The sequence below is a fragment of the Callorhinus ursinus genome, unplaced genomic scaffold (assembly GCF_003265705.2).
Source record: "Callorhinus ursinus isolate GAN/ISIS: 27379988/994484 unplaced genomic scaffold, GSC_fseal_2.0 scaffold66, whole genome shotgun sequence".
Lineage (NCBI taxonomy): Eukaryota > Metazoa > Chordata > Mammalia > Carnivora > Otariidae > Callorhinus > Callorhinus ursinus.
The window spans coordinates 5,408,806-5,433,102 of record NW_027397128.1 but is presented as its reverse complement, the minus strand read 5'-3'; the positions used below and the strand labels follow the sequence as shown (position 1 = coordinate 5,433,102).

General features: G+C 38.5%; 1 long non-coding RNA gene across 4 annotated transcripts in view; it reads right to left on the bottom strand.

Moving 5' to 3' along the window:
• LOC112814262 (uncharacterized) overlaps nt 1-24,297 on the bottom strand; it is a 95,284-nt gene that overhangs the window by 47,759 nt on the left and 23,228 nt on the right. For 2 of the 4 annotated variants that reach the window (XR_012376130.1, XR_012376129.1), the window contains exon 2: nt 13,373-13,464. The exons of the other annotated variants lie outside the window; for them this stretch is intronic. This is a non-coding gene — a long non-coding RNA (uncharacterized lncRNA). The remainder of the gene's footprint in view (nt 1-13,372; nt 13,465-24,297) is intronic. 4 annotated transcript variants of the gene reach the window in all.

The following is a 24,297-nucleotide window of genomic DNA, read 5'->3' as shown; positions in this document are numbered from 1 at the left end:
CTCAAAAAATTAAAAATAGAATTACCATATAATCCAGTAATTCCACTATTGGGTATTTACCAAACAAAATGAAAACATTAATAAAAAGATATATGCACTGCTGTGTTTATTGCAGCATTATTTAAAATAGTCAAGATATGAAAGCAACCCAAGTGTCCATCAATAGACGAATGGATAAAGAAAATATGATATATAGAGAGGGGAGCTAAGATGGTGGCATAGTATGAGAACCCTAACCTTGCCTTGTCCCTCGAACACAGCTAGATAAATATCAAATCATTCTGAATACCCAAGAAATCAACCTTAGGGCTGATAGAACAAACTGCACAGCCAAAGGGAGAGAAGAGGTCACATTGAGGAAGGTAGGAAGTATGGAAATGTGGTTTGGGGGAGCAACAGATTGTGGGTGCTGCAGAAGGAAGGGAGCCCTGTATGAAGAAAAGCAAGTGAGAATGGAGTGCATAGGGATATACATAAGGAGAGCACTTCCCCAAAGCCATTGGCTGGGAAAATGAAAGGGGCTGAATTTTGAGTTTTTGCAACTAGCCAGGCTCAAAGACTGGAGTTTTGGAGATCTGAGGGTTTGGCTGGGATAGAGACCTGAGGGCACTGCCCTACTCCTGGAGAGAAGGCAGGCAAGCAACCCTGTGGCAGACAGCATAAATTGAGGATTGCCTCAGGTGCAGGGGGGTCTCCCTCTTCTTGGAGGGTATCTGTGGGAAGTGGCAATACCTCTCTGGGGACAAAGGAGCCTGTAGGCACCATTTTCCTCCCCTGCCCCTCAGCACAGGCACAGAGACACTTTCTGAGGCTGGACACTGGCTGTTTAGCCTGCTTTGCTCCAAATCCCACATCCTTGTGCTGTGGCATGACTGCCCTTCTGGGTCAAAACTGCATTGGTCCTAGCATGGCAAGCCCTTCACCCAGAAGGCCAGTGCAGGTCCCTATCACACCAGGTTACTAAAGTTTGGGGTTTTAAAAGTCAACAGGCTTGTCTGTGATAGAGCCCAAAGTACATTGCACTGCTCCAGGCAAGCAAGCAACCCAAAGGCAGATAGTGTGAAAACAGTGATCTGAAAAATGCCTAGGATGCATGATGGGAAATTATTTGTTCTTCTGAGAGGGATTTCCTGAGAACAGCAAGTATGACTCCCCTCTCTGGGGACAAAGGAGTTGCTGGTGACATTTCCCTCCTTTGCCTTCAGCATAAACCAACTTTGGTAAACAACACAGCACCAACAGTGGCTGCCTAACCTGCTTACACCAGGTCCTGCATTCCTGTGCACAGCTGTACTGCTTTTCTTAGGCAGGTGTGCCTAAGGACCAGGGCAGTAGGCCCCTTCCCCCGAAGACCAGCACAAACCCCCACATGCACCATTTCTACTGGCCATAGGGTTCTGCAAAGCTTCAATTCTAGTGGAAATAGAATCAGGTCTCATCTAAAAAGCAGACCAGAGTACACCTAGTTAAAACTCACCACACTCTGGTCAAGGTCCAAACACTGTCCACTACAGGCAAGGAGACCCTCTTCAGATGACTGACCTGAGGGATAGAGCAACCAAAACACAGCAGCAGAGTCCATGGAGCACACAACAGAGACACTTCCTGAAGTGCCAGACACTGGACGTTATATGACCTTTTCTTCATAAAGCCATTACTCACAGGAGCAGGAAACATAACAGGATTTTCTAACACTCACAAGAACACAGAGACCTAGACAAAATGTCAAGACAGCAGAATTCATCCCAAAAGAAGGAACAAGAAGAGGTCATGGCCAGAGATCTAATTGAAACAGTTAAAGTAATATGCCTGATGCAGAATTTAAAGCAACAATTATAAGGATACTTGCTGGGCTTGAGAAAAGCATGGAAAACATCAGGGATATCCTTACTTTTATCTCTTTTATGCAGAGATAAAAGAGCTAAAAAACAATCAGGCAGAAATGAAAAATGCAATATCTGAGATTTGAAACTGACTGGATGTAATGGCCACAAGGATGGAAGAAACAGAGGAACAAATAAGTAATATAGGTAATTGTGGAAAGTAATGAAACTGAACAAAAGAAAGAATGATGGAGGGCGCCTGGGTGGCTCAGATGGTTAAGCGTCTGCCTTCGGCTCAGGTCATGATCCCAGGGTCCTGGGATCGAGTCCCGCATCGGGCTCCCTGCTCCTTGGGAGCCTGCTTCTCCCTCTGCTTCTCTCTCCCTCTCTCTCTCCCTCTGTCTCTCTCATGAATAAATGAATAAAATCTTTAAAAAAAAAAAAAAAGAAAGAATGATGGATCATGAGAGCAGACTTAGGGAACTCAGTGACTCCATCAAACATAATACTATTCATATCACAGAAGTTCCAGAAGAAGAGAGAAAAAATGGGGCAGAAGTTTTATTTGAGGAAATAATAGCTGAAAACTTCCTTAATCTGGGGGAAGGAAATAGACATCCAATTCCAGGAAGCACAGAGAACTCTCATCAGAATCAACAAAAGCAGGCCAACACCAAGACATATTGTAGTTAAATTTGCCAAATGTGGTGATAAAGAAAAAATCCTAAAAGCAGCAAGAAAACCACAATCCCTAACTTACAAAGGAAGACCCATAAGGTTAGCAGCAGACCTCTCCACAGAAACTTGACAATCCAGAGAGAGTGGCATGATATATTCAATGTGCTGAATGGGAATAATCTGCAGCCAAGAATAGTGTATCCAGCAAGGCTATCATTCAGAATAGAAGGAAAGATATAGAGTTTCCCAGACAAACAAAAACTAAAGAAGTTTGTGGACACTAAACCAGTCCTACAAGAAATATTAAAGGGGAATCTCTGAGTGGGAAGGAAAGACCAAAAGTGACAAAGACTAGAAAGAAATAGAGAAAATCTCCAGAAACAATGACAAAACAAAGAATAAAATCACACTAAATACGTATCTATCAATAATTACTCTGAATGTAAATAGACTAAATGCTCAATCAAAAGACATAGGGTGTCACAATGGATAAAAATAAAAGACCTATCTATATGCTGCCTAGGAGGGACTGATTTTAGACCTAAAGACAATTACAGATTGAAAGTGAGGGGATGGAGAAATATATATCATGCAAATGGATGTCAAAAAACCTGGAGTAGCAACACTTATATCAGACAAACTAGATTTTCTTTATTTATTTATTCATTCATTCATTCTTTCATTCACTCATTTTTAAGAAGGCTCCACACCCAGCACGGAGCCCAACATGGACTTCAACTCACAACCCTGAGATTAAGACCTGAGCTCAAATCAAGAGTCAGGTGCTTAACCAACTGAGCCTCCAAGGTGCCCCCAGACAAACTAGATTTTAAATCAAAGACTGTAACAAGAGATGAAAAAGGGCAGTATATCACAATAAGGGGACTATCCAATAAGAAGATCTAATGATTGTAAATATTTATGCCTCCAACATTAGAGCACCCAAATATATAAAACAATAACAAACATAAAGGAACTCATTGATAATAATACAATTATAATAGGGGACTTTAATACCCCACTTACATCAATGGGCAGGTCATCTAAGCAGAAAATCAACAAGGAAACAATGGCTTTGAATGACACACTGGACAGATGTACTTAACAGATATATTCAGAACATTTCATTCTAAAGCAACAAAATACACATTTTTTTCAAGTGCACATGGGACATTCTCCAGAATAGATCACATACTAGGTCACAAATTAGGCCTCAACAAGTACAAAAAGATTGAGATCATACCATGCATCTTTTCTGACCACAAAGCTGTGAAACTTGGAGTCAACTGGAATAAAAAGAATTAGGAAGAGCACAAATACATGGAGGCTAAAGCACACGTTTGTAAAGAATGAAGGGATCAATCAGGAAATTAAAGAAGAAATTAAAAAATACATGGAAACAAGTGAAAATACAATGGTTCCAAACTTTTGGAACACAGAAAAGGTGGTCCTAAGAGGGACGTATATAGGAATACAGGCCCACCTTAAGAAGCAAGTAAAATCTCAAATAAAAAAACCAATTTTACACCTAAAGGATCTAGAGAAAGAACAATAAACAAAGCCTAAAGCCAGCAGAAGAAGGGAAATATAAAGATTAGAGCAAAAAATAAATAACATAGAAACCAAAATAACAACGGAAGAGATCAATGAAACCAGGGGGTGGTTCTTTGGGGAAAAAAAAAAGCAATAAAATCAATAAACCTCTAGCCAGACTTATCCAAAAGAAAAGAGATAGGGCCCTAATAAATAAAATCACAAATGAGAGAGGAGAAATAACAACCAATATCACAGGAATGCAAACAATTATAAGAGAAAATTAAGAAAAATATATGCCAACAAATTGGACAACCTGGAAGAAATGGATAAATTCCTAGAAACATATAAACTACCAAAACTGAAAGAGGAAGAAATAGAAAACTTGAATAGACCAATAAGCAGCAAAGAAATTGAATCAGTAATCAAAAATCTCCCAACAAACAACAGTCCAGGGCCAGATGGCTTCACAGGTGAATTCTATCAAACATTTAAAGAGTTAGTACCTATTCTTCTCAAACTATTCCAAAAAATAGAAAAGAAAGGAAAACTTCCAAACTCATTCTATGAGGCCAGCATTACCCTTATTCCAAAACCAGATGAAGACTCCACTAAAAAGGAGAACTACAAGCCAGTATCCCTGATGAATGTGTGGAGGCACAAATTCTCAATAAAGTACTAACAGTACATTAAAAGAATCATTCACCATGATCAAGTGAGATTTATTCCTGGGCTGCAAGGGTGGTTCAATACTCACAAATCAATCAACATGATACACCACATTTATAAAAGAAAGAATAAGAACCATATGATCCTCTCAATAGATGCAGAAAAAACACTTAACAAAGTACAGCATCCATTCATGATAAAAACCCTCAACAAAGTAAGCTTAGAGGGAACATACCTGAACATAATAAAGGCTATATATGAAAAACCCACAGCTAATATCATCATCAATGGGAAAAAACAGAGAGCTTTTCCTCTATGGTCAGGAACAAGACAAGGATGTCCACCCTCACCACTGTTATTTAACATAGACCTGGAAGTCTTAGCCCCAGCAATCAGACAACAAAAGAAATAAGAGGCATCCAAATTGGCAAGGAAGAAGTCAAACTTTCACTCTCGCAGATGATATGATACTCTATGTAGAAACCCTGAAAGATTCCACCAAAAAGGATCTAGAACTGATACATGAACTCAGTAAAGTCTCAGGATACAAAATCAATGTACACAAATCTATTGCATTTCTATACATCAATAATGAAGCAACAGGAAGAGAAATCAAGGACCAATCCCATTTACCGTTGCACCAAAAGTCGTAAGATACCTAGGAATAAACCCAACCAAAGAAGTAAAATATCCGTATTCTGAAAACTATAAAACACTGATGAAAGAAATTTAAGAGAACACAAAGAAATGGAAAGATATTCCATATTCATGGATTGGAAGAACAAATATCATTAAAATGTCTATACTACCCAAAGCAACCTACACATTTAATGCAATCCCTATCAAAATACCAATAGCATCTTTCACAGAGCTAGAACAAATAATCGTAAAATTTGTATGGAACCACAAAAGACCATGAATAGGCAAAGCAATCTTGAAAAAGAAAAGCAAAGCTGGAGGCATCACAATTCCAGACATTAAGTTATATATATAAACCACAATGAGGTACCGTCTTACACCAGTTAGAATGGCAAAAATTAACAAGGCAGGAAACAACAAATGTGGAGATGTGGAATGTGGATGTGGAGAAAGGGGAACTCTCTTACACTGTTGGTGGGAATGCAAGCTAGTACAGCTACTTTGGAAAACAGTATGGAGGTTCCTCAAAAAGTTAAAAATACAGCTACCCTATGACCCAACAATTGCACTACTAGGTATTTACCCTAAAGATACAGATGTAGTGAAAAGAAAGGGCACATGCACCTCAATGTTCATAGCAGCAATGTTCACAATAGCCAAACTGTGGAAGAAGCCAGGATGCCCTTCAACAGATGAATGGATAAAGAAGATGTGGTATATACACATATATATTTTTTTCTGATGGCTAAGTAATATTCCATTGGAATGAATATGAATACCCACCATTTGCATCAACATGGATGGACCTGGAGGGGTTTATGCTAAGTGAAATAAGTCAAGCAGAGAAATACAATTATCATATGGTTTCCACTCATATGTGGAACATAAAGAATAGCCTGGAAGACCATAGGAGAAGGGAGGGAAAACTGAAGGGGGGAAATCAGAGGGGGAGACAAACCATGAGAGACTATGGACTCTGGGAAACAAACTGAGGGTTTCAGAGGGGAGAGGTGTGGGGGGATGGAGTGGCTGGGAGATAGGTATTAAGGAGGGCACGTGTTGTGATGAGCATTGGGTGTCATATGCAACTATTGAATCATTGAACACTACATCAAAAATTAATAATGTACTATATGGTGGCTAACTGAACATAATAAAAAATTATATTACAAAGCTGTAATGATCAAGATAGTATGGTACTGACACAAAAACAGATACATAGATCAATGGAACAGAATAGATAACTCAGAAATGAACCCACAACTATATGGTCAACTAATCTTTGAAAAAGCAGGAAAGAATATCCAGTGGAAAAAAAATAGTCTCTTCACCAAATGGTGTTGGGAAAACTGGACAGCAACATGCAAAAGAATGAAACTGGACCACTTTCTTACACCATACACAAAATAAATTCAAAATGGATTAAAGACCTAAGTGTGAGATATGAAAGCATTAAAATACTAGAGGAGAACATGGGCAGTAACCTCTTTGACATCTGCCATAGCAATTTCTTACAAGATACGACTCCCAAGGCAAGGGAAACCAAAGCAAAAATTAAGCTATTGGGACTTCATCAAGATAAAAATCTTCTACAGAGCAAAGGAAACAATCAACAAAACTGAAAGGCAACCTATGGGATGGGAGAAGATATTTGGGAATGACATATCTGATAATGAGTTAGTATTTGAAATATATAAAGAACTTACAAAACTGAACACCCTAAAAATAAATAATCCAGTTAAAAAATGAGCAGAAGACATGAATAGACATTTTTTCAAAGAAGACATAAAGATGGCTAACCCACAATGAAAAGTGCTCAACGTCACTCATCATCAGGGAAATACAAATCCAAACTACAATGAGATATCACTTAACAACAGTCAGGATGCCTAAAATAACAACACAGGAAACAATAGGTGTTGGTGAGGATGTGGAGAAAGGGGAACCCTGTTACACTGTTGGTGGGAATCCAAACTGGTGCAGCCACTCTGGAAAACAGCATGGAGGTTCCTCAAAAAGTTAAAATAGAACTACCCAATGATCTGGCATTTGCACTACTAGGTATTTACCCAAAGGATACAAAAATACGGATTTGAAGGGATACATGCACCCCAGTGTTTATACCAGCTTATCAACAGTAGCCAAATTATGGAAAGAGCCCAAATTCCCATTGACTGATGAATGGATAAAAAGATATATGTATATAATGCAATATTACTCAGTCATAAAAAGAATGAATTCTTGCCATTTGTAACAACGTGGATAAGGCTAGAGAGTATTATGCTAAGTGAAATAAGTCAGTTAGAGAAAGACATATACCATATGATTTCACTCATGGGGAATTTAAGAAACAAAAGAGATGAACATATGGGGAAAAAAGAGAGGCAAACTAGAAAATAGACTATAGAGAACAAACTGAGGTTTGCTGGAGGGGAGGTGGGCAGTGGGATGGGTTAAATGGGTGATGGGTATTAAGGAAGGCACTTGTTGTGCTGGGCACTGGGTATTGTATGTAAGTGATGAATCACTAAGTTCTACTCCTGAAACCAATATTACACTATATATTAACTATAATTTAAATAAAAATTTGAAAAAAGGGCTTTAATGGAAAAAGTAGATGACTACAAGAACAGACAGATAATGTAAGCAGAGAGATATAAATTCTTTTTTTAAAGATTTTATTTATTTGAGAGGGAGAGAGCAAGCGAGAGAGAGCATGAGTGGGAAGAGGGGCAGAGAGAAAGAGAGAAGCAGACTCCCCACCGAGCAGGGAACCTGACATGGGACTCAATCCCAGGACCCCGGGATCGTGACTTGAGCTGAAGGAAGATGCTTAACTGACTGAGCCATCCAGGCACCCTAGAGACATATAAATTTTAGGAAAAAATGCTATAGATCAAAAACAGTGTAACAGAAATGAAGAATGCTTTTGATAGGCTCATTAATAGGCTGTACATTGCTGAGGAAAGAAACTCTGAGCTTGAGAATATGACAGTATAAGCTTCTAAAACTGAAAACAATGGGAAAAAAAAGACTGGAAAAAACCCCCAGAATATCCAAGAACTGTGGGACAGCTACTAGAGATGTAATATACTCATAACTAGAATATCAGGAGAAAAAAGAGAGAAAGTAATAGAAGCAATGTTTAAAGCCATAATGACCAAGAATTTGCCCAAGTTAATGTCAGATACCAAACCACAAATCCAGGAAGCTCAGAGAACACCAAGTAAATAAAAGTTAAAAAAAATTACACCTAAGCATATCATATTCCAACTTCAGAAAACCAAAGATAAAGAAAAAAATCTTTTTAAAGAAGCTGGAGGCAAAAAAGCCTTACCTGTAGATGAGCAAAGATAAGAATTACATCTGACTTCTCAGAAACCATGCAAGCAAGAACAGAGCCCATTGACTGATGAATGGGTAAAGCAGATGTGGTTCATTTACACAATGGAATATTTTTTATACAATGGAATATTACTCAGCCATCAGAAAGGATGAATACTTACCATTTGCACTGACATGGATAGAACTTGAAAGTATTATGCTAATTGAAATAAGTCAATCAGAGAAAGACAATTATCATAGGGTTTCACTCATATGCGGAATATAAGAAATAGTGCAGAGGATCATAGGGGAAGGGAAGGAAAACTGAATATGAAGAAATCAGAGAGGGAGACAAACCATGAGAGACTCTTGACTCTGGGAAACAAACTGAGGGTTGTGGAAAGGGAGGTGGGTGGGGGAGTGGGGTAACTGTGTGATGGGCATTAAGGAGGGCACATGATGTGATGAGCACTGGGTGTTATACACAACTGATGAATCATTGAACACTACATCAAAAACTAATAATGTACTATATACATATCATGAGATACCTGTTATTCAAATCATCTAGTCTATCGTATTTTTGTTACAACAGCCCAAACAGACTAAGACACTGTGTTGTATGGTAAGTGTATGTTTAACTTTTTAAGAAACTGCCACAGTGTTTTACAGAGTAACTGTACCATTTTGCATTCCCTTAAGCAACGTATGTTCCAGTATCTCTACATCCTTGCCAGTGCTTAGTATTGTCAGTATACATATTTTTACTTTCAGTCATTCTAATAGGTGTATAGTGGTATCTCATCATGTTTTTATTTTGCTTTTCTCTAAAGATGTCAACTATCTTTTTAAAGCTTAATTGCCCTTCATATACCCTCCTTGGTGAAGTCTCTTAAAGATTTTTTGATTGGGTTGTTTTCTTACTGTTGGGTTTTGAGAGTTTGTTATATATTCTAGATATGATGACTTTGTTGGATATTCAGTTTACAAATACTTTTTCAAGGCTGTAGCTTGTATTTTCATTCTTTTAATAGTTTCTTTTGCAGGGCAAAAACTTTCAATTTTGATGAAATATAATTTGTCAACTTTCTCCTTTATGGATCATAGTTTGGTGTCATATTTAAGAACTCTACCTCCACTGGGTCACAAAGATTTTACCCTATGTTTTTTACTAAGTTTTATAGTTTAAAATTTTGCATTTAAGTTTATTTTCCATTTTGAATTATGTTGTCTATAAGATATGAGGTTTAGGTTAAAGTTTTTTGTTTTTTTATTTTACTTCTTTTTTTTTTATTGTAAATGGATATACAATTGTTCCAGCACAATTTGTTGAAAAGATCTTTCCTTCATTGAACTGCCTTTGCACCCTTATCAAAAATCAATTGGCCAAAGCTATAAGCTTAAGTTATTCATTTTAAATCTTCCCTTTTTCCTAATATATGCATTCAATATTAAATTTTCCTTCTGAGCAATTTTTCTATATCCCACAAATTTTGATAAGTTGTATTTTCATATTTTAAAGTTTCTCTTGAGACCACTTTTTTAGAGTTATGTTGTTAAATATTTTGGGATTTTTCCAGCTATCTTTCTGTTATTGATTGCCAGTTTAATTCCTTTATGATTTGAGACCATACTTTGAATAATTTCTATTAGTTTAAATATGTTAAGGTGTGTTTTATGGCCCATAATGTGGTCTATCTGGTGAATGCTGCATGTGAAGTTGAGAAAAATGTGTATTATGTTGTTGTTGTATAAAATATTCCATAGATGTCAGTTAGATCCTCGTTTTGATGGGCCCCATATTTTGACACTCTGTTGCTAGGTGAATACAGATTTGAGCTGGCAAAAAAAGAATTAGTGAGCTTGAACATAATTTGATTGAGATTATCTACTCTGAGAGGCAGAAAAAGAAAAGAATGAAGAATATGAACAGAGCCTAAGGGACCTGGGGGACACCATCAAATACACCAACATATGCATAATGAGAATCCTTGAAGGAGGGGAGAAGAGAAAGAGGAAAGGGCAAAGAAATAGTTGAATAAATAATAGCTGAAAACTTCCCAAATTTGATGATAAATACTAATCTACATATCCAAGAAAATCAATGACCTCCAAATATAAGAAATACAGGAGGATCCACACCTAGGCACATCATAATCACATTGATGAAAGCCAAGGACAAAGAGAAAAACTTGAAAGCAGAAAGAGAAAAATGACTTATCACATACAAATGATCCCTGACTTTACATCAGAAACAAAGAAAACCAGAAGACAGTGTGATGGCATATTTAAAGGATTGAAGGAAAAAGAAAAAATATATATACAATGGAATATTACTCAGCCATCAAAAAGGATGAAATCTTACCATTTACATGGATGTGGATGGAACTAGAGGATATTATGCTGAGTGAAATAAGTCAATCAGAGAAAGACAATTATCATATGGTTTCACTCATATGTGGAATTTAAGAAACAAAACAGGATCAGAGGGGAAGGGAAGGGAAATAAAATAAGATGAAATCAGAGAGAGGGAGACAAAACCATAACATAAACCATCTTAACTATAGGAAACAAATGGAGGGTTGCTGGAGAGGAGGTGGGGGGGATGAAGTAACTGGGTGATGGACATTAAGGAGAGCACGTGATGTAATGAGCACTGGGTGTTATATGTAACTGATGAATTACTGAACTCTACCTCTGAAACTAATGATACACTATATGTTAACTAATTGAATTTAAGTAAAATAAGTTAAAAAAAGAAAGACTGTGGATCAATAATTCTATATTCAGCAGTATTATTTTTCAAAAAATAAAAGATAAATCTATTCCCACATAAGCAAATAATGAGAGAATCTGTTACCTACAAGAAATTTCTTCAAACTGAAAAGACAGTAGTTGGTAACTGGGATCCATACAAAGAAATAAAGAGCAATGGTAAAGGTAATTGCATAGATAAATATAAAGACCGTATAAAATATATGATTTTACTTTTTTCTTTCCCTAATTTAAAAGGTGAATGCATAAAACAATAGTAACAAAATGGTGTCAATGGAATTGTAGTGTATAAAAAGTAATGACGAGGGCGCCTGGGTGGTTCAGTTGTTAAGCGTCCGCTTTCGGCTCAGGTCATGGTCTCAGGGTTCTGGGATCAAGCCCCGTGTCTGACTCCCTACTCAGCAGGGAGTCTGCTTCTCCCTCTCCCTCTGCCCCTCTTCCTTGCTTGTTCTCTCTCTCATAAATAAATAAAATCTTTTTTTTAAAGTAATGACAATAATGGCACAAAGAGGAGTTAGAAGGGAGCTGTATTGGGATATACAGTTTGTTTTTTAAAAAAGGTTTATAAACTCAGGGCCTCCATAGAAGCATAAGCCTTTCAGGGGGCTAGGGGAGGTTTTCTTTGGCCCCCATCTTACTCCTATACATCATTAAAAGGACCATCTCCAAAAATGTAGCAGGCACAGTTGAGGGATTTGCACAATGGATGCTTTACAAAAAGTCATCTGATTCAGTGCTATAGAGGACCACCTCTTTAGTCTTTTGAATGGATCTGTTGCCTCCTACAAGCCAGGCCTTGGCTGATGTTTGGTGTTTAATATAGCTTCTTGTTGTATCATACACAATTTCTGATAGGTTTTTCTGGGTGGTCTGTAGCTATGATGGTACTCTGTGGTTTCAGAAAGCAGAGAGTGAAGCCTGTAATTAGAAGGCTAGGGCATGATCTGAGTGAAGAGAGACAAGGAGTTATTAGATATTGGCTTTATGGTTGGGAGGTAGGTAGAGCCTCCATGGTAGTTGTAATGTCTACACCAGAAGGTACCTTTCTATGATTCTGCTGTTGGACTCGGTATATATTCTGGTTTGTGGGTGGTAGGTGATAAATAATCTAATGTGGACAGAAAGGGCTTTGAAAACTGTCAAACTACCAAACTTGTGAGACAAAATTGAAGTTCCTGCTTAACAAGGCAGCAGTGGCTGGGATAGATGAAAATTTGGAGCAAGACAAAATATACCACCATGGTGAGAGCACCTACCACCACCATAAGGCCAATACGGCCCTGGAGGAAGATGAGGCTCAGCACAGATCATGAAGTAAGCATCTCCTGTTAGAAAGGGTTGCAGTTATCTCAGTGGAACTTCAATAGCCCTAATAGCCTCCTGGATTTGTAAACTCCCATGGATACCAATGTCCCGTAAGGTTCAAGACTGATCTTTGGCCACCAGAAGTCTGTGGAGGCACAACTAGGGCTGTATAATGGTTGAGATGTCTGAAGTCCTCCCCTGATAGGATGGGCTGTGGTTTTCTGGTGGAGTGGCCCCTTTTACCTCCTATTCTTAGAGTCTTTGAAAGATATTCTGGGAAACCATGGACTTTATCCTGATGGTTTACACCTCTATCGAGTAATGATTCTTTATCTTGCCACATAACTTCTCTTATGTCTTTGAGGCCACAGTGTCTCAGGAAGGAGGAACTCACAATGAGATGGTGATCTGCAACTGAAATCTCTAAGGAAGGGGACCAATTGCACTGATGTGGGCTGAGGGAAAGTTGCTTCAGGTTGTGATGTTTTGACCTTGTGATCAGGGATTGTCCAGAGCCCCCTTGAGGTAAGGCTTATAGGCATCTGAAGCAGCTTTTATTCCCATCCTATAGAATTTATCTTGGCTGTAGTCAGCTTTCTAGAAAACAAGAACAAGGGACAAAGTACCTTATACCAGTGTTCAGAGGCCTCTTGTGATAGGAGAGTTCTCTTGTCACTACTGGGAAGCCTGTCTCAGTGGTGTGGATCACAGAAACAGCCTGGAAAAACAGACAGAAGGGTTGTGAGCCTCTATAATCTCACCAAGCCCCTAAATATTTCCTGGATGGCTTGGGAAGCTGCTTGACAAGCCCAAGCCCATGAATAGGATTTTCGGCCTTTCAGGCATATGATTTTGGGTGGGCTCAGAGGTAATGCTGCAGGGATGACTTGGGTTTTCCCAGATTGGGGGACTTTGAGGGTAAGGTTTGGAGAATAAATGGTAATATGATCCAGCTTTACCATTGCTCCTTGGTCCAGAAGGGCCAGAAAAGTCAATCCAGAATTTGTTGCTAAGGGCAACATTGATTATTCAAACTGTCCTAAGTGTCTGTAGTATCTGATTCTTTAGTGAGGGCTGAGATGGGCCCCTTTGGAAAGCTAAGCAGTGGTTGGGTAGCTGCTATAGTTTAAGTTCCAAGGTCTAGAGCTGAATGATTATAAAGTTGGTAAGCCATGGCTTTTAGGTAGACATGGGACACAATTAATTAGAATTCTGGAATTATCATTCACTAGCTGACTTATTCTCTCTGAGCCTCATTTTTTTCTCATTTATGGAATGGAAAGTCTGACAATACCTACTTTTGGGAGGAGCTATTTTGAGAATCAAATTAAATGAGGCAACACTTAGCACAGTGCCTGGAACATAATAGGTGCTCAGTAATGGAAGATACTGTGGCTGCTGTGATTTTGTGGTGTCCACGGGTGGCAAGAACCAATAAGTAAATACCAAGGGTCAAAAAAACTCAGGGAAGTGGAGTCCAAAGTGGAAGAGTAAGACTGGAAATGAAAGACAAAGTCAGAATAGAAAATTGGGAAAAGTTGAAAGGGAGAAAATAAGAGCTAAAGTGGGAAGGACCACTATTGTTGGCCATTGGCCACATGCTCCAGGGGTGATTCAGGCTGGTTTGGAGAGACAAAGCCCTCAAAGATAACTGGAAGGCTATTTTCCACTCCCTACCTTCCTGTAGTCACAAACATCTTATAGGTCCAGCTTTGTGAATAACATTTTGAGCTGGCCCAAGAAGCTGAGGTTATTCAAAACAGGAAGTTGTTACTTACAGTCACCATGATGAGGCTAAGTAATTCTGCCAAAGTCATATTTTTCCATTCTTGTCTTTTACCCAAAGATCTGAGGTCTTAGTGAGGAATGGAGCCAGAGAAGCTGAAATCCTAAGGTCTTATCTGTATCCTTAAATTCCTGAACCCCTCATCTCTGAGAGAGAAAATACTTGTCTGTATTAGTCAAGATAGTTTAAGCTATGCTGTAGTGACAATCCCTAAAACTAGTGCTTAAAACAATACAGGTTTATTTCTTGCTTATGCTACGTGTCCATTGCAGGTCAGTCTAGGGCTGAATTGCTGCATCAAGGGAGAGGAACAGCTGAATTACTCACTGATCCTTAAAGTTTCCACCCAGAAGTGACCTATGTCAATTCTACTCAGTTTTCATTGGCCAAAGTAAGCCATATGGCCATGCTTAACTTCAAAGGGGTGAGGGAAGTGCAATTCTACCATGTGCCTTAAGGAGGAAAGCCAGAAATTACTGGTGAACAGCATTTATGACTACTATTTCTGTCTTATTGAAATATGGGCTCTGGTACATCAACATGTGGTATAGTCAAAGTCTCAGTGCAAAATCTCTCTTGTCTTTTTCTGAAAAGTTCTATTATTATAGAAGGCTATTTCCTTAGTCAGTATTCCAGGTACCTTAGAGGCAGATAAATTGGCTTAAATGCCTGACAAGCTCACAGAAAGGGCATGTGACAATATTTTTGGGTTAACTAGTAAAGTGGATTGTGGACTTCTAACCAGGTTAGTTTGAGAATCTACAGAAAATATCAGGGTGAACATGAGGAATAAAGACTATCAATCACATAGCATGGCTTTTTCTATCTACAGCCACACTAACCACAATGAGAACAGTTGCATGGTGATAAGCCCCCCGGATTTGTGATGCAGAGTATGGAAGCAAAGCTGAAGGATTTCTAGCCTGATGAGAGAGGACAAAACACTGGATTTTCCAAGTGCATGGTCAAGAAAACCTCCCCTGCATGGTGGTTATGCTGGGTTCATGGAAAAATTAAAAGGAATGTACCAAATTCTACCAAAGGTGATCTGCCACTAAGAGTCAAGGTGGGACAAGTTGGCTTCTTTGCCTTGGAATTCCATAGTCTTGTGCGAGCCCTCTTTAGGATGATGCCACTTATTTGTTGAGCACTTTCAGAAGGTTTTGCCAGGGCTTCTACACAATGAGTTCTCTCAGGTGTTCGAAGTGGGAAATCTCATTAAGTGGGTACTCAGTGGCACAAAAACAGACACATAGATCAATGGAACAGAATAAAGAACCCAGAAATGGACCTTCAACTCTATGGTCAACTAATCTTCGACAAAGCAGGAAAGAATATCCAGTGGAAAAAGGACAGTCTCTTCAACAAATGGTGTTGTGAAAATTGGACAGCCACATGCAGAAGAATGAAACTGGACCATTTCCTTACACCACACACAAAAATAGACTCCAAATGGTTGAAAGACCTAAATTTGAGACAGGAGTCCATCAAAATCCTAAAGGAGAACATAGGCAGCAACCTCTTCGACCTCAGCTGCAGCAACTTCTTGCTAGACACATCTCCAGAGGCAAAGGAAACAAAAGCAAAAACAAATTATTGGGACTTCATCAGGATAAGAAGCTTTTGCACAGCAAAGGAAACAACAAAACTAAATAGCAACCTACAGAATGGGAGAAGATAGTCACAAATGACATATCAGATAAAGGGCTAGTATCCAAAATCTATAACTTATCACACACAATACCCAAAAAACAAAAAATCCAGTCAAGAAATGGGCACAAGACATGAACAGACATTTCTCCAGAAGACATACAAATGGCTAACAGACACATGAAAAAATGTTCCACATCACTCTAGCATCAGGGAAATACAAATCAAAACCACAATGAGATATCACCACACACCAGTCAGAATGGCTAAAATTAAGTCAGGAAAAAAGAAAAGTTGGTGAGGATGAGGAGAGAGGGGAACTCTCTTACACTGTTGGTGGGAATGCAAGCTGGTGCAGCCACTCTGGAAAACAGTACGGAGGTTCCTCAAAAATTTAAAAATAGAGCTACCCTATGATCCAGCAATTGCACTACTAGGTATTTACCCAAAAGATACAAACGTAGTGATCCGAAGGGGCACATGCACCCCAATGTTCATGGCAGCAATGTCCACAATAGCCAAACTATGGAAAGAACCTAGATGTCCATCGACAGATGAATGGATAAAGAAGAGGTGGTATATATATATATACAATGGAATATTAGCTATCAAAAAATGAAATCTTACCATTTGCAATGACATGAATGGAACTAGAGGGTATTATGCTAATTGAAATTAGTCAATCTGAGAAAGACAATTATATGATTTCACTCATATGTGGAATTTAAGAAACAAAACTGGTGAACATAGGGGAAGGGAGAGAAAAATAAAATAAGACAAAACCAGAGAGGGAGGCAAAACATAAGAGACTCCTAACTATAGGAAACAAACTAAGGGCAGCTGGAGGAGAGGTGGGTGGGGGCATGGGCTAACTGGGTGATGGGCATTAAGGAGGGCACATGATGTAATGAGCACTGGGTGTTATATACAAATGATGTGCCACTGAACTCTACCTCTGAAACTAATTATAAACTGTATGTTAATTAATTGAATTTAAATAAAATAAAATATTTTTAAAAATCCACTCAGTGGATATGGCTAAGAATGTGAACTTGAGGCCACAACTATTTTCTAGCATGGCTAGGACTATTATTTGGGCCCTTCCTGCAGCTAAAAAGAGTGCATGTATTTGGGTGATTCTACCATCTATTACTCATGGCCAAGCATACATGTTTTGAGAGGCATCATTGAATCTATGTCATGGGGCAGTTGAATTCCTGGGCCTGCTCTTTCCCCCATCCTACCTTCATGCCTGCCCCATTTTCATATTTAGAGCTTGCTTGCCAATCTAGGCCATAGTATATTCCAGAATAGCATGCAATTTTATTCATGGGGATCTTCTCTATCAAAACTTGTTGAATCTCTGCCCCAATCTTGTTATATTATGAATGGATACATTCTATGGGCAACATAGCAAAAAGGTTAAGAGTTCAGGCTCTGAGGGCAGATTGCATGTATTTGAATTTAGACTCAGCCAATTACTAACTGGTAGGCAACTTTAGACAAATCACTGAAACATTCTGAGTTTTGGTTTCTTTAGCTGTAAAAATGAAGATAATAAGAACCTCTCGGGATTACTGTGTTGATTAAGTGAGATAATTAATATAAAACATATTAATATAAAATTTAATATAGTGTCTGACATACAATACGTGCTCAATAAGTGGTAACCATCCCATCATCATCATTACCATCATCACCATCATGAGTCCTGCTAAGAGGGCTGTTACATGTGAACTTCTTTCTCAGAAGCCAGGATAAGTTGCTAACTTTTGTGGTCACTCACTCTCTGTCTTTTCCACTGTAGAGCAATGGCTTTCATCTTGATCTACTGTTGTCAGCACTTAATGTGGGCCCCTCAGGCAACAGTCCAAACTACCCTGTCAGTAGCTGAAATTCTGGTCAACTTTGTGGTGTCTGGGATGATTCTCTTGGAGCATAAGCTCAGGAAGCTTCTTCCTCCCAGGAGTTGGAGGGACAGGATTATTTCCTCATTTCCAGGGTCCAGTCTGTATCACATAGGAATACTTTGTGGCCAGGGCCAGAAGTATGCATGTTCTGAATTGTTATTGAAAGAAATCTCTGGGGAAATAGCAAGGCTTTACCCATCCTTCAAAATAGTAAACTAAGATTCCTCTAGGACAACCAAGTACTAGAAATCACGACCACACGAGACCGGAAACTTCAGGTATCAGGAGACATAATACCTTCATCTGTAGCCCCAAAGGCAAGTGGAGGAACATCTGCAGTGTCTCACCCTGCCCGATTGGATTCCTAGCATTAGCCACCCCCACTTACACCCAAACCTCAAACCACATAGTTGAAACAGACCTCTGACATGACTTGCAGCCTACACCCTGAACCACTTTCATTGACCAGCTGTGCACTGCTTCCTAACCTGTTGTTGATTTTCCTGGCATCAAACTTATGATTTGTTTTACATCCTCCTCCCATCTCCCATGTTATCTTATGGCCTAGTCTAATCCTCAGATAAAAATCTTACATTCAACCCCAGCTCTCTGGCTTGTACTTCTTTTCCTCATAACCACAGCTAGGACTTTCGATGGCTATAGTGCTATTGACTGGTATGGCAAGCACTGATCCTGGGAGCTCCATCCTAGTTCAGGCCTTCAGAAGCAGTGATCTTAGTAGGTTCACAACAGCCTCATAGGTAGCTAGGACCTCAGACCACCAGGTCAAGTACTTTATCTTGGTCATCCTAGTAGTACCAGGAGTGTTCTACCATGTCATGACCAGCATCCCACATGTATTCCAAAGCTATGAAGTTGAGATATATTTGGGCAGCATGCTTAATTATACCTCAGCCCAGATGGTTTGGGTGACCTTCAGAGCAATCATCCTTGGCCGCCCCAGAGTAGAATTCCCTGAGACCATACTCTCCTCAAAGCATTTAGAAAATGCTGACAAAGGTGACTGTGGTTTCAGAGCAGGAGCTCCCTTAGACCCTTGTAATTAAAAAGTTTCTTAACTTCATGAGCTACTATTACCTTCTATCTACAGCAGTCTGACTTGTCTCCATCTCCAGTGCTACCCATGATCCAAACGATCACCACCTGTCTCCTGGACCACTGAAGTAACCTAACAAATCTCTTCACAAACATCATTCAGCACCTATAATCTTTTCTCCACAAGTAGCCAGAGTGATCTTTTAAATACAAATCATGCCACAGCACTCCCATGTCTAAATCTCTCCAATGTTTGTGGTTATATTAAAAAATAAAGTCCTTATTTTTTGGAACTATATATAAAGTTATTTATGGATGAAAGGATATAATGTCCAGATTATGTTTAATAATTCAGTGTGTCTCAGGATACAAAATCAACGTACGGAAATCTGTTGCATTTTTAATCAGCAATAATGAAGCAGCAGAAAGAGAAATCAAGGAATCAATTCCATTTACCAATGCACCAAAACCAGTAAGATACCTAGAAATAAATCTAACCAAAGAGGTGGAAGACCTGTACTCTGAAAAGTATGAAACATTGATGAAAGAAATTGAAGATGACACAAAGAAATGGAAAGACATTCTATGCTCTTGGATTAGAATTGTTAAAATGTCTATACTCCCCAAAGCAGTCTACATATTTAATGCAATCCTTATCAAAATACCAACAGCATCTTTCACAGAGCTAGAATAAACAACCCAAAAATTTGTATGGAACCACCAAAAACCCTGAATAGCCAAAACAACCTTGAAAAAGGAAGGCTGGAGATATCACAATTCTGTACAAAGTTATTACAAAATTATATTACAAAGCACTAGTGATCAAAATAGTATGGTACTGGCACAAAAATAGACACATAGATAAATGAACAGAATAAAACCCCCCAAAATGAATCCATAACTATATGGTCAATTGATCTTCAACAAAACAGGAAAGAATATCCAATGGGGAAAAGACAGTCTCTTCAACAAATGGTGTTGGGAAAACTAGACCACTACATACAAAAGAATGAAACTGGATCACTTTCTTTCACCATACACAAAAATAAATTCAAAATGGATTAAAGACCTAAATGTGAGACATGGAACCATAAAAGTCCTAGAGAACACAGGCAGTAACCTCCTTGACGTCGGCTGTAGCAACTTCTTTCTAGATATGTCTTCTGAGGCAAGAAAAACAAAAGCAAAAATAAACTATTGGGAGTACATAAAAATAAAAAGCTTCTGCACAGTTAAGGAAACAATCAACAGAACTAAGAGGCCACCATATGAAATGGGAGAAGATATTTGTAAATGACGTATCTGATAAAAGGTTAGTATCTAAAATATATAAAGAACTTATACAACTCAACACCCAGAAAACAAATAATCTGATTTAAAAATGGGCAGAAGACATGAACAGATATCGCTCCAAAGAAGACATACAGATGGCCAACAGACACATGAAAAGGTGTTCATCATCACTTACCATCATGGAAATGCAAATCAAAACTACAATGAGATATCACCTCACACCTGTCAGAATGGCTAAAATCAATAACAGAAGAAACAGTGTTGGCAAGGACGTGGAGAAAAAGGAACCCTCTTGCACTGTTGGTGGGAAAGCAAACTGGTGCGGTCATTGTGGAAAACAGTATGCAGATTCCCCCAAAAGTTAAAAATAGAACTACCATATGATCCAGCAATCACACTACTGGGTATTTACCCAAAGAATACAAAAACACTAATTCAAAAGGATACATGCACCCCTATGTTTATAGCAGTATTATTTACAATAGCCAAGATATGGAAGCATCCCAAATATCCATCAAAAGATGAATGGATAAAGAAATGATATGTGTGTGTGTGTGTGTGTGTGTGTGTGTGTGTGTGTGTGTATCTGGATAAAGAAGAAATGGTATACGTATATATTTCATATATTTATACATGAGAATATTATTCATCCATAAAAAAGAATGAAATCTTGCCATTTACAATGACTTGGATGGAGCTATAGAGTATAAGTGAAATAAGTCAGTCAGAGAAAGACAAATAGCATATGATTTCACTCGTATGTGGAATTTAAGAAAGAAAAACAAATAAGCAAAGAAAAAAAGAGAGAGAGACACACCAAGAAACAAACTCTTAGTTACAGAGAACAAACTGTACCAAAGGGGAGGGGGTGGGGATGACTTAAATAGGTGATGAGATTAAGGAGTGCACTTTGATGAGCACTGGGTGATGTATGGAAATGTTGAATCACTATATTATACACCTGAAACTAATATAACACTGTATGTTAACCAACCGGAATTAAAATAAAAACTTTTAAAAAGGGAATGTATGTAAAGCTAATTGAGTTTCTTTGGCCCAAAATAATCAAGGAATTTCAGGCAAAACGTGACAACTGCATTTCAAGTGTTCAGTAAAATCATTGCCCACACAAGCAAACTATAAGGATATAAATCAGCCCTCAAACCCCTAGAATTAATTGTTTTCCCTAGAATAAAATAGTTATTATTTGGGCAACATATTGGTGTCTTGACAGTGAACCTTGCCTGGAATCAGAGAATATCCGTGATAGTACAGGTATGCTGGGAGGCACTTTTGCTTGCATGCATTTTGCCCAAGAGAGTTTGAGAGTTCGTTGTTATGGAAACTGTCTCAATTGGTAGGAATCAAAAAGTAAGAATTACTCCTGTCATTATCCAAAGAACCTCTGTATTAAAATTTAAGAAACGTTAATAAACATGGTGGGGTCCCTCTGGCCATAATAAGATCAGGTAGAATGGGCATGCATATAATGCTATGAGGAGTATGCCTCTGGACTCCCACCCACCTCCTTGATATTTTGAAGGGAGCCCTATCTGACCATTGGAATCTGAAATCAATGGAAGGGCCCAGATGGGTAGATAAGGGCTCTGTTTGCAGGTAAGCTAAGGAATACATTTCCATTTGCTGATGGGTAAGTGGTGGGGGCAACACAGTACCCCAGACACAAAGGAAAAACACTATGACACCTGCATAAGGCACCAAAGTGACTGTTCAGAGATCAGGTTTTGCTTCATGTGAAAGTTGCTATACTGTTGGACAGCAATTCTGTATCTGGTAGTGAACTGGTTAGAATACTTGCCACTTTGCAAAGTACAGCTGGAAAGGGGAACAGAAGCTGGACCTATAATGCAATGATTTTCAAAACTCAAACAACATCAGCATTTCCTATAGGAATTGTTGAAATACAGATGACCGAGGCTTACTCTAGAATTTCTTATTGACTAGATCTGGAGTGATACCAAGGATTTGCATTTCTAGCAAGTTTTCAGGTGAATTCTGATGCTGCTGGCCTGGGGACCACATTTTGAGGATCACTGACATAATGCATCATATCAACGTTTACCCATCAGGGAAGTAATTAGGATAGGAGATATTCCAAACTCAAAGCAATAATGATGATGATCAGATTAGTTGTTTATTTTCAAACCTGCTAAAGAAAGAAAAGCATGGGGACATATAGTGGGGTGTGTCTATCACACATTTTGAGGGGAATTCCATGACTACCTCAATCTTTGATAAGTGGGAAGCTCTTTCCAAAGCACCAGGAATTAGCAAGCCTCCACCCACAAAACATTGTCCAGATACTGCAGTGTTTTAAGTCTTTGGAACTGGAAGTTGTTTCTGTGACAGGAATGTTGCTAGTGATTTTGAGAAGACACTCTCATTGTCTAACTGGAGTATCCAGAGATAGTCCGCTGAGAACATGTTGGGAAATTCTAACTCACTGAAGGAAGTGGCAGTACTCTTCTTTGCAAAGGTACTACTAGATGCTTGTTCCTCATCACTCTTACTCCTGGTGAGAAGGAAGGAATTCTTTTCACAACAAAAGTTATCCAACTCCTCCTCCCCATCTTCCTTCAGGTGAGGAGGAGGCCATTTATTACAATAATGCATCAGCGTTTTTTTTTTTTTTTTCAGGATAGGAAACAGATAGAAGCAATAGAGAGGTTTGTTGGTCTGGAAGGTACTTCATCTGAAGAATGGGTGTTTCCACTCTCCTCCTAGAGCCAAGAGACTTTCCTGCTGGTCTTGATCACAAGAAGCCAATGGATCCTGCCATCCTTGACCAAGAGGTAAGCAGAATAGGGCCATAACCCTGGGAGTGGAACCAGGGGCAAAAGAGTAACAGAGAAAAGGAGGGGGATCTAGGGATGGGAGCCTGCTAGGCACCTTTCTGAGACAGAGTCTGTGGACTAAAGCAGTATTAGCTGGCAATAGGGGAGAAATGGTTTATACCATTTTCTAGATTTCAAATGTATTTAAGTAAGCCATAACTAAAATACTTTTAAAAAAATCTTATAATTAATCCTACTCTTGCAAGTCATCATGGAATATAGTTGCAGTGTTATATAGATAAAATGCTAAGTACAGGACCTGGCACAAAAAGTAACAGAAGCTACCATTTGTTAAACACTGACTCTGTGCCAGACTCAGTACTAAGCCCTTCATCTACATTTTCTCATTTCACTCTCCTAACAATCCCCTGAGGTGGACTGTAGCATTTTATAAATGAGGAATTACAGCTCTAAGAGATGAAGTGACTTACCCAGGATGATACAGCAAGAGAATTGGGAGTATTTGGCTGCAAAAAGAAGAGCAAACTAAATCTAAAGCAAGGAGAAGGAAGGAAATAATAAAGATTAAAATGGAAATAAATGAAATAGAAAGTAGAAGAACTATAGAGAAAAGAAATAAAACCAAAAATTGGTTCTTTGAAAAGAACAACAAAATTGACAAATCTTTGGCTAGATTGACTGAAATAAACAGAGAGGATTCAAATTAGTAAAATCAGGAATAAAAGAGGGAACATCACTACTGACCTTATAAATATGAAAATGATTATAAGAAAATAGTACAGACAACGATATGCTGAGAAATAAATGGACAAATTTATAGAAAGATGCAAACTACTGAAATAGACCTAGGAAGAAGTTGATAATCTCAACAGACCTATAACAAGTAAAGAGAGACAACTAACAACAACAACAACAAAATTACCCACTAAGAAATGCTGAAGTCAAGATGGCTTCACTGGTGATTTTTACCGAAATGTTTAAAGAAGAAAGAACACCAATCTTTTGCAACCTCTTCCAAAAAGTAAAAGAATAGAGAACAC